At 39.3% G+C, this 9,335-nt stretch overlaps 1 protein-coding gene across 2 annotated transcripts in view; it reads right to left on the bottom strand.

The window, feature by feature from the left end:
* Window positions 1-9,335, bottom strand: part of arv1 (ARV1 homolog, fatty acid homeostasis modulator) — a 35,318-nt gene continuing 25,983 nt past the window's right edge. The window contains exons 6-8 of one of the 2 annotated variants that reach the window (XR_006312433.1): window positions 8,073-8,288; window positions 3,099-3,235; window positions 1-47 (exon numbers count right to left, since the gene is read on the bottom strand). The gene's annotated coding sequence lies outside the window, so the exon portion shown is untranslated. Of the gene's footprint in view, window positions 48-3,098; window positions 3,236-8,072; window positions 8,394-9,335 lie in introns of those variants that run through there. The other variant, XR_006312434.1, reaches the window with a different exon arrangement.

Here is a 9,335-nt window from a genome sequence, read left to right as displayed (position 1 = left end):
TCCGCTGCTTCCTCATGCAATATATTAACAAGTGAAACTCCGCCAGCCTAAAAGACAGGAAGATAAAATAGCATACTTGAAAGGGATGTATTTTTAAGATTTTTTTAATCAACCTGTTCAGAGATGATATTACACACCTCTAACTAGATGGGACTTGAATCCAGGTCTCTGGGTCCAGAGATCTGAACATTACCACTGCACCAAAGGGCCCTCAAAGGTAAAGTTGTCATAAATTCTTGCTGACAACATTTGGAGGTGGTGGTGTTGGACTGGAGTCAACCTGATGAAGGAGCAGTGCTCTGAAAGCTAGTGTTTCCAAATACACGTGTTGGACCATAACCTGGTGTTGTGTGATTTTTTAATTTTGCTGACAATAGGCTGGTTTCTTGTTAGAGAGAGAGAGAGCGACAACTGGTGGTGGTTTAACCTGAGGGTCACTACAGATATATTTTAAACCAGTGGTTGAGAGACTAGATCGTGCAATGGACTAGTAGACTACCTCGAGATAACGAGTGGGTTCCAATCTTGAGGATGTTTGTAACTAAACGCAATACAGCAAAATATGAAATGGCCTTGTGTAAATATGAACAAATGTTCACATGTTGGATCTTTAAAATGAATATTAACATGTCTTCTATGTGTTTAAGCACCTGTGTTGGTACAGACTTGATGGACCAAAGGGTGTCTGTATGATTTTGTGACATCCCTGTTCGGAATTATGTTTATATATCGGATGTTCATAAATTGGGACTGCCTGTAGAAGAAGCATTTAGAAAACAAACATTTATTTTCTCTGTTGATATACTTTGCCAATGTTTTTTCCACTGACCATAGTGAAATTAAGATTCACATTTCTTGGTCTCCTTCAATAACTCAAACTTCAAAACTGTGAGAGTTCTTACCTTCCGGGTTCTTCTTTCTCCTGAAAGGATCATCTAAACTGTACACTACTTATTTCCGTTACGAGTGTGAGTCACTACAAATGACTAATGAATGCCCTCCGAGCACTTTATCAATAACAAATGACTGCATGTTCTTGGCACCCACAGGCATAGTTTCAAATAACCATTAAGGGACTTTTGGAGGTGGCATCCCTCTGATTAAGTTTACAGATGATGATTTTTAAGAAAGCTCCACAATTGTGCCACTGATGATGTTAAATTTCATTGTATAAATGTTTACACTGGTGGAACTAATACAAGACTGCACACATTTTTCATTTGTTTGGAATTATAAGCTGAAACGAAAGTTAGATTGCTATAACTAGAAACTTTTACAATGTGAAAATCAGATGCTCCAATTGTATAATATAATGCTGCCTTTCGAAAGCAAAAAAAGGAGGAAAATTTCAAATGGCACCAAGAATCTTTTCAAGCTATGGAAATTTTGTCTGGCAACAGCTCTCTGAATGGTTGATCTGCAATGTATTAAAAAAAAGTTATAAGTGCCAATTGCAGCAAATAATGCAGACCGACAATAGCTCTTCCACACCCCCCCCCTCTCCATTTTGAGAAAAAAGACCAGAAACTCAAGAAAACATAAAAGAAAGAATTTATTCAAGAACAGAAGGACAATAATAACCATATAGACCACTGTGTCACATAATTACAAAAATCAAAAGGATTGAGAGAGAAAAATAACTTTGTGGTCTGGATTTTTGATCTTCAGAATTCTATTCTATATCCTTTCTCAGCCCATAACATGTTATGTGTATATTTTCTCTGTCTTAATCATGATTGTGTACGTGGGCGTGTGTATATCTGGGGTTTGAATGGGATATAGTTTAGGATGCATAAATTAGAAATAATTTACTTTCAATGTTTTTATTATAGTTAAGCATGTTAAAATTGAATTATTTTTTACTATTACAGAAGAAACTTTCTGTGAACTGTTTTTGTTCTGGGTAACAGTCAGTCAAAGCAAACTGGTCATTTTAGTGTTCTTAAACTAATAGAGCACGGAAACAGACCCTTCGGTCCAACCAGTCTATGCCAAACATAATCCCCAACTCAACTCGTCCCACCTGCTTAATCGTGGCCTGTATCCCTTGAAACCTTTCCCATTCCTGTACTAATATAAGTATCGTTTACATGATGTAACTGTGCCTGCACCCACCACTTCCTTAGGAAGGTCATTCCACATATGAAACACCCTCTGTGTAAAGAATTTGCCCCATGTCTTTTTTAAAATCTCTCCCCTCTTACCTGAAAAATATGCCCCCTGTTCCTGAAATGCCCCATCTGAGGGAAAAGACACCTACCATGAACCCCATCTATACCTCTCTCATAAAGATTTTATCAATTTCATGACAAAGTATGGAATAATAAGAATATAAGAACTAGGAGCAGGAGTAGGCCATCTGGTCCTTCAAGCCTGCTCCAACAATCCAGAAGGTCATGGCTGATCTTTTTGTGGACTTGGATGCACTTACCTACACTCTAATGAGGCACAATTATAAAGACATTTTTCCCAGTTAAATTATGACACTAAGCGCTAGTTAAACTAACTTCTTCTATCATAGGTGTGGAGTGGCTGTCGTGTGTATCACCTACAAGACGCACTGCAGCAACCTGCCAAGGTTCCTTTGAATGCAGCTTTTACAACCATACTGGGAGCAGGTACTGGGCAACACTATCACCTGTAAATTCTTCTCTGAATTAAATATCATCCTGACTTGGAAATATATGATTACTTATCTACTGCCACTTGCTACAAACCCTGGAACTCTCTCCTTAATAACATGGGTCTACCTACATCAAATGGACTGTAGTGGTTCAAGTAGATGGCTCACTATCACCTTCTCAAGGGCATTTAGTGATGGGAATAAATACTGTATTAGCCATGCCAGTGACACTTAATCACTGGCTGTTTTCCTGGTTCAATCTTTGAAAGTGGCTAATTTATCTTTGCATTCTGACAACCATTTACAGACTAAATAATAATCTGTCCTTTCATATGGTGGGAAATTTACGATATGTTTCCAGACTTTTGTTTTGATGTGGGTTTCGTTTTGCCTTTCTTTCATTGTTCAACACAACAGAAGCCATAATTCTGGTAAATAAAATTCATGTTTAATCACATCAATTTCAAGAACATACCTCCAAGATCTTGTCACCCTCTCTAAGTCTCCCATCAAGAGCTGCTGATTCGTTTTCTCTTATTTTAGCCACATAGATTCCAAAATTTCCAGGATAACAGGGTTTATCCACTCCTCCCAAGATGTTAAACCCAAACCCTGTAAATGAGTACCAAGCACAAATGTAAACCAAAATTATATTGAGTAGAGTGATTCTCGTCGAAAAGTGGATTTATAGAATCTTACATGGATTCACGCAGCTTTTGAGCAAAATAACATGTAATTCTGCAAGTACAAATTCACCCCACGAAGTTACATGTGTATATGTGCATGTCACACTACAGGTGACCCCATTGTACTATACACACACACACACACACACACACACACAGACTGACGCACACACAGACACTCTTACAAACACACACTCTTCTACAGACCCTCTCTCATACACTCACACATGCACTCCCACACATACCCTCTCACAGACGTATACCCCTCTACACTCACACACTCTCTCAAAGGCACTCATAACTATGCCCCACCCCCGCACACACACATCCACATAAGTGTTTCTGCATTGTTATTAATATCCTCCACAGTGAATACCAATGCAAACTGCTCAATTCATTACCTCTTCATTTACCATTAATTTCCCAGACTTGCTAGGTATAGGACCAATGCTTATTTTGTTAATTCTTTTCCATTATAAATACCTATAGATATATTACTATCAAAGTTTATATTTCTAGCTAGCTTTCTTCATAATGTAACTTTTCCCTCCTCATTAATGGTTTGTCAATATTTGCTATTTTGTTCAATCTTCTGACCTTCTATCTTTTCACAATTATGTACTTTAATTTTGGTACTGAGTAACATTTTTACAGGCTACAAATCCTTCTGTTAGGATTTTTCCTTCTTATTGGAATATATTTATTCTGAGTATTCAGAAATATTCACTTCAATGTCTGCCCTTGGATTTCTACTGACGTATCACGAAACCTAATTTACCAGTTTACTTTAGCTATCTCATTTCATGCTCTCATAATTGCCCTTATTTCAGCTTAAAATAGCAGTTCTGGATCCACGTTCTTAGGCTGAATGAAAAACTAAATCATATTATGAGCTCTACTACCTCGGGACATTTTAAGATCATTAGTTAATACTATCTCATTCCATAGTAGGTCTACTATAGTCTGCTTGCTGATTGCATCCAAAACGTGCAGTTCCAAGATACTACCCTGAAAACATTCTACACATGTCTTGGTCCATCTGATTTTTCCAATTTGTGTGTTGATTAAAATGATTATCATATCTTCCCTTTATCACCTTCCGTCTCCACCCAAGCTACTATACATCCTGATTTCCTGAACTTAAGTTGTCTCTGCTATGTTAATTCCATAATTAAGAGAAACATCCAGCCCCAATCTTTTCCTAGCTTCTTGTCCTTTGTGAATGTTTCTTCAATATTCGGGTCCCAACTGATGTCATCCTGCAGCCATGACTCTGTAATGGCTATCTGATCATAGATATTCGTTCCTATTGGTACTATCTGTATTATTCTGAATTCTATGTGCATTCAGATATAGAATCTTTATTCTGTTCTTTGTTTATCATTGTGACCACCAGCCTCATCTTTGACAACTCTTAAATATGTGCTTCTTATCCCTTCCTGTCATGATCTGTTAACCATTTGGTCAAAGGAACATTGATAGACAACATAAAATAGAGTGTACGATTCAATAGAAGATTCAGGAGCAGAGGGACCAGGGTGCATATGTACAGATTATTGAAGTTGGTAATGCAGGTCAAGGGTGCAGATAATAAAGCAGTGTTCTTGGCTTTATTCATAGGGGGCATACGTACCAGAGCAAGGAGGTGAAGGTGAAGGTGAACTCGTACAAGACGCTTGTTAGACCTCAGCTGGAGTATTCTGTGCAGTTGTGGCTGCCATATTATGTGAAAGATATTAATGCATTGGTGATAGTGCAGAAGTGATTTACAAGAATGGCTCTGGAATGAGAAGTTGTTTTCTTTAGAGAGAAGGTGGACAAGAGGAGATCTGATAGAAACTTTCAGTATAATGGACAGGCTGGACAGCACTGCTACGGCAAAACTGTTCTTGTTTGTAAAAGAGAAAAATAACAAGAGGGCATTCTTTTAATGTGATATGAAGCATGATTGATGTGAGAATAACTACTTACTATGTGAACGAGTTTGAATCTTGATGAAGGGTCATGCCCAAAGCATCGATTCTCCTGCTCCTTGGATGCTGCCTGACCTACTGTGCTTTTTCCAGTGCCACACTTTATCCACACTATCACCTGGTAGTTAAGGTAAGTGTTGGGGAAAAGTTAACATTATTTGCCTGGAAGCCATTTTCCTGATTCGCATGAGAGTTCCATTTGCTGGCTATGCATTCCTTACTATGAGGTAATGTGGAAAGGTTGTCCTTATCTTTCTTCTCAAGATAGTGTCTCCTCCCTTTGCTGAATGATCAGCGCAGGCTGTAGAACCAGTCAAGCTGACATAGACTTTCCAATTAGTCCCCCTTCCTTCTCTAATTATTGCCTCTTCATGGTCATTCAGCCAGTTAGGGATATTTCTGTGTAACTAGAGCAGATGGTAATATCATTTGATCTGTCCACTTGTAGAATGCATAATAGTGCTTTAGTTTTGACCTTAATGACTAACTCTAATTTAGTATCAACTTGTAAGCATGCCAAACTGTGTAATTAACGATCAGCTCCTATCTGTTTCCTCTATATAATCCTGTAGTATCCTGATGTACTTCAGTATAACACCGAGCCACAGTTAGGACGGTGAATTCCCCATGATATATCGTGTAATAAACTAATCAGTTCGCAAGGTCCGAGTCTCGAGAGTTTTCTTCAACAGTATGAAATGCATTACCTGAAAAAATGGAGGACACAGGTTCAACTGAAGCATTCAAGAAGGCATTGGATGATTATTTGGATAGAAATGGTGTGCCGGGTTTAAGGAAAAGGGTAGGCAACTGGCATTAGGTGACAGAACCAATTCAGACATGATAGGTTGACTGGCCTTGTTATACATCACAATGGTTCTGTGATTTCCAATATTAAATACCTCTCTTTCATGCCATTCTCTACTCTTTAACTTACAACAGCTTCCTAAATTTGATCCCAATGGCCCCACTACTTAAAGTCCTCTCTTCCTCCCAAGTTATGCAGCTCGTGAGAACACTTACCCCAGCACTACTTTGGTATAGATCATAACAACTATTAACAGATTTTGTACCTGCTCCATGGTATAAAAGTTATTTAATTATGAAAGACTACTATCCAACAGTAATGCTCCATAAAAATCTCTTGCATGTATAATTGAAGCTTGTCTTTTTGCTTGGATCTGCATGGTTTCAAAACTGAAATGTCTAAGCAATTTAAAAGTGGCTGGGCATCAACCTCGATGGTTTCAGCAACACATAATTATCATAGATGTGTAGAAGCTCTCAGTACTTGTATGTTACACGCTTTAGTTATGATTTAGGACCAAGAGATTTTGGGTTCTTTTACTGCAATAAGACATAAGACAGGAGCAGGAGGAGGCCATTGAGTCTATTAAATCTGCTTCAACAGTCAATGAGATCATGGCTGATCTGATAATCCTCAACTCTGCTTTTTTCCTACAACCCTTAATCTCTGACTGATTAAAAATCTGTCGATCTCAGACTTGAATATACTTATCAATCCACCCTTGCCAGACCTCTGCAGTAAAGAATTCCACAAATTCACTACCCTCAGAGAAGAAATTTCTAACATCTCTCTTTTAAATGGGTGACTCCTTCTGAGATTATGACCTCTGGTCCTGGACTCTGTAACAAAGAGTAACTACGTCTCTGCACTTACTCTGTCAAGTCTTCTAAGAATCATATCTCGGAGGTCAAAAAGTGCACTGGAAAAGCACAGCCGGTCAGTCAGCATCTGAGTAGCAGGAGAGTCGATATTTCATCAGGAATATGGTGGTGTTGTACTACCAAGGGTGCTGAGAGATAAATGGCAGGGGGTGGGGCTGGGAGAGGAAGGTAGCTGGGAATGCAATACCTACATGATGGTGATAGGTTGGAGTGGAGTGAACAGACGAGAGGGAAGATGGACAGGTAGGTGGTGCTAAGTTAGAGGGTGGTGCTAAGTTAGAGGGTTGGATCTGGGATAGGTGGGGGAGGGAAGATGAGGAAACTGGTAAAATCGCCATTGATGCTATGTGTTTGGAGGGTCCCAAGGCAGAAGATGAGGTGTTCTTCCTTCAGTTGTCGAGTGGCCAGGATTTGACAATGGAGGCGGCCCAGGACTTGCATGTCCTACGCAGAGTGGGAGGGGGAGTTGAAGTGGTATATATTTTAATAAGGTTGACATTATGAGAAATGTTCTAAAACAGACATATGTGCTTGCTTTTCATTAATCGAATTCAATATAGGTCGCTCCAAAGATTTGAGCACAGAACCCAGGCTGACATTCAGTTCAGTATGGAAGGAATGCTGCAATACTGAACATGTTATTTCAAATAAGAAGTCAAAACATCTGTTCTCTCAAACCGTATCCAAGTATTTTTCTGTCTTCCCTGCGTACGAACGAATATTTATGCATCAAACGACTACTATTGTTTTGTTGCAGTTTGTGGGAACGTTCTCTCCACTTTACAAGTACACTTAAGACTCCGGGAAATTCATATTCGTATGCAAGTTCTAATGTTGAAAACTAATTTTTTTCCATGAGGTTAATGAAGCAACATTTATTATGACGGAAGTCTTGCGTGAGAATATAACCCAACCTGTTGTCTACACACATGCAAGTAAGTTTTAAATATTCTAAACGCCCTTGCTTTTTTATTGGGTTGGATGCACGTGAGCAGTCCAGTACTGCAAATCCAAGGTAGAAGCCAGCGTGGTCATGCGTTAATAATTTATATCCGTTTTCAGAACTAAGTAGGGAGGTTGCCAAAGAGTTTCTCTGCTGACCTGCATTTCCTCTTTTCAATACAATGATATGAGATTCCGTTTTCATGGAAGGCATGTCTCTTCTGCGCCGGCTCGCCATGCTCCAGTTCTCACTAAGCGTCTGCCGTTGTTACCACACGTGAGTTTGTCGCACAAAGAAACACTTTATTGCGTCTCCTAACACAGTATCGTCACAGCAGCTTCTGCACGACGTTCACAACGATATCGAGAAAGAACCTAAAAAATAAAGATTGCAGTTCGAATTTCTTCATAATTATAATTGAGGCGCTGAGAAGTCAATCTTCTTGTAATTAAGCGGGGCAAACCACAGCAGCAGATCTCCTGCAGGAAAGGAGACAGGCAGAATTGGAGCGAATTAAAGCCTTAAAAGTGTTTGTTTGTGTGTGTCGGGGATGGGAGGAAAGAGGTTAACTGCATGTCGCAGCGTCAAATAGAGCAAACAGCTACAGGCTTGGCTAAGCCGTCAAATCGTATACTGTACTGCCCCATTAAATAAATCATAGGTGTACATATGTGTCGATGTGTGATTCTTTCGAACTTTAGGCGGCAAATGCAGATATACTGAAGAAAACAGGTCTGTGTAGGGGGAAAAAATTCACTTGTAGACATTAGCGACAGGACTAACACGTTATTAAGTCAACAAATACAGATATTTCTTTTAACTTGTGGACTACGTTTTAATTTTAATGAGATATAGCTAAAACGGACCAAGAGTTTTTGTTGTGGCCAACTGAAATGGGTGAAAGGGATTAAAAAGCAGCTAATTCACAACTTATCTGGTCACACCACCTTAGAGATCTGTTTTAATAAACATTGCTAAAACACTAAGATGTTCTTCACACAACTTTGAAGCTCATACAGTACTTATAGTTGAGAACAGGTGTATATTCCTTTCTTGATTCACCTACTTATTTAATCTTAAAATTGGGGGAGGAAGCAATTCATAAACTTTAAAATTGACCAGAGGTACATGTTCTAAGTTATTCAAGTCCCTGCTGATCCACAGAGCTGACCAATAATTCTAATACACACAATAATCTCTTTTAAAAATGATGGCACTGGCATAACGTATGCTGAACAAACAACACGGTGGCACGGTGGTTAGCACTGCTGCTTCACAGCGCCAGAGACCCGGGTTCTGTTCCCGCCTCAGGTGACTGACTGTGTGGAGTTTGCACGTTCTCCCCGTGTCTGCGTGGGTTTCCTCCGGGTGCTCCGGTTTCCTCCCACAGTCCAAAGATGTGCAGGGTCAGGTGAATTGGC

The sequence above is a fragment of the Chiloscyllium plagiosum genome, chromosome 9, assembly GCF_004010195.1.
Source record: "Chiloscyllium plagiosum isolate BGI_BamShark_2017 chromosome 9, ASM401019v2, whole genome shotgun sequence".
Taxonomy (NCBI): domain Eukaryota; kingdom Metazoa; phylum Chordata; class Chondrichthyes; order Orectolobiformes; family Hemiscylliidae; genus Chiloscyllium; species Chiloscyllium plagiosum.
Note: the sequence above shows the minus strand (reverse complement) of the source record. Positions and strands in the feature narration are given on the sequence as shown.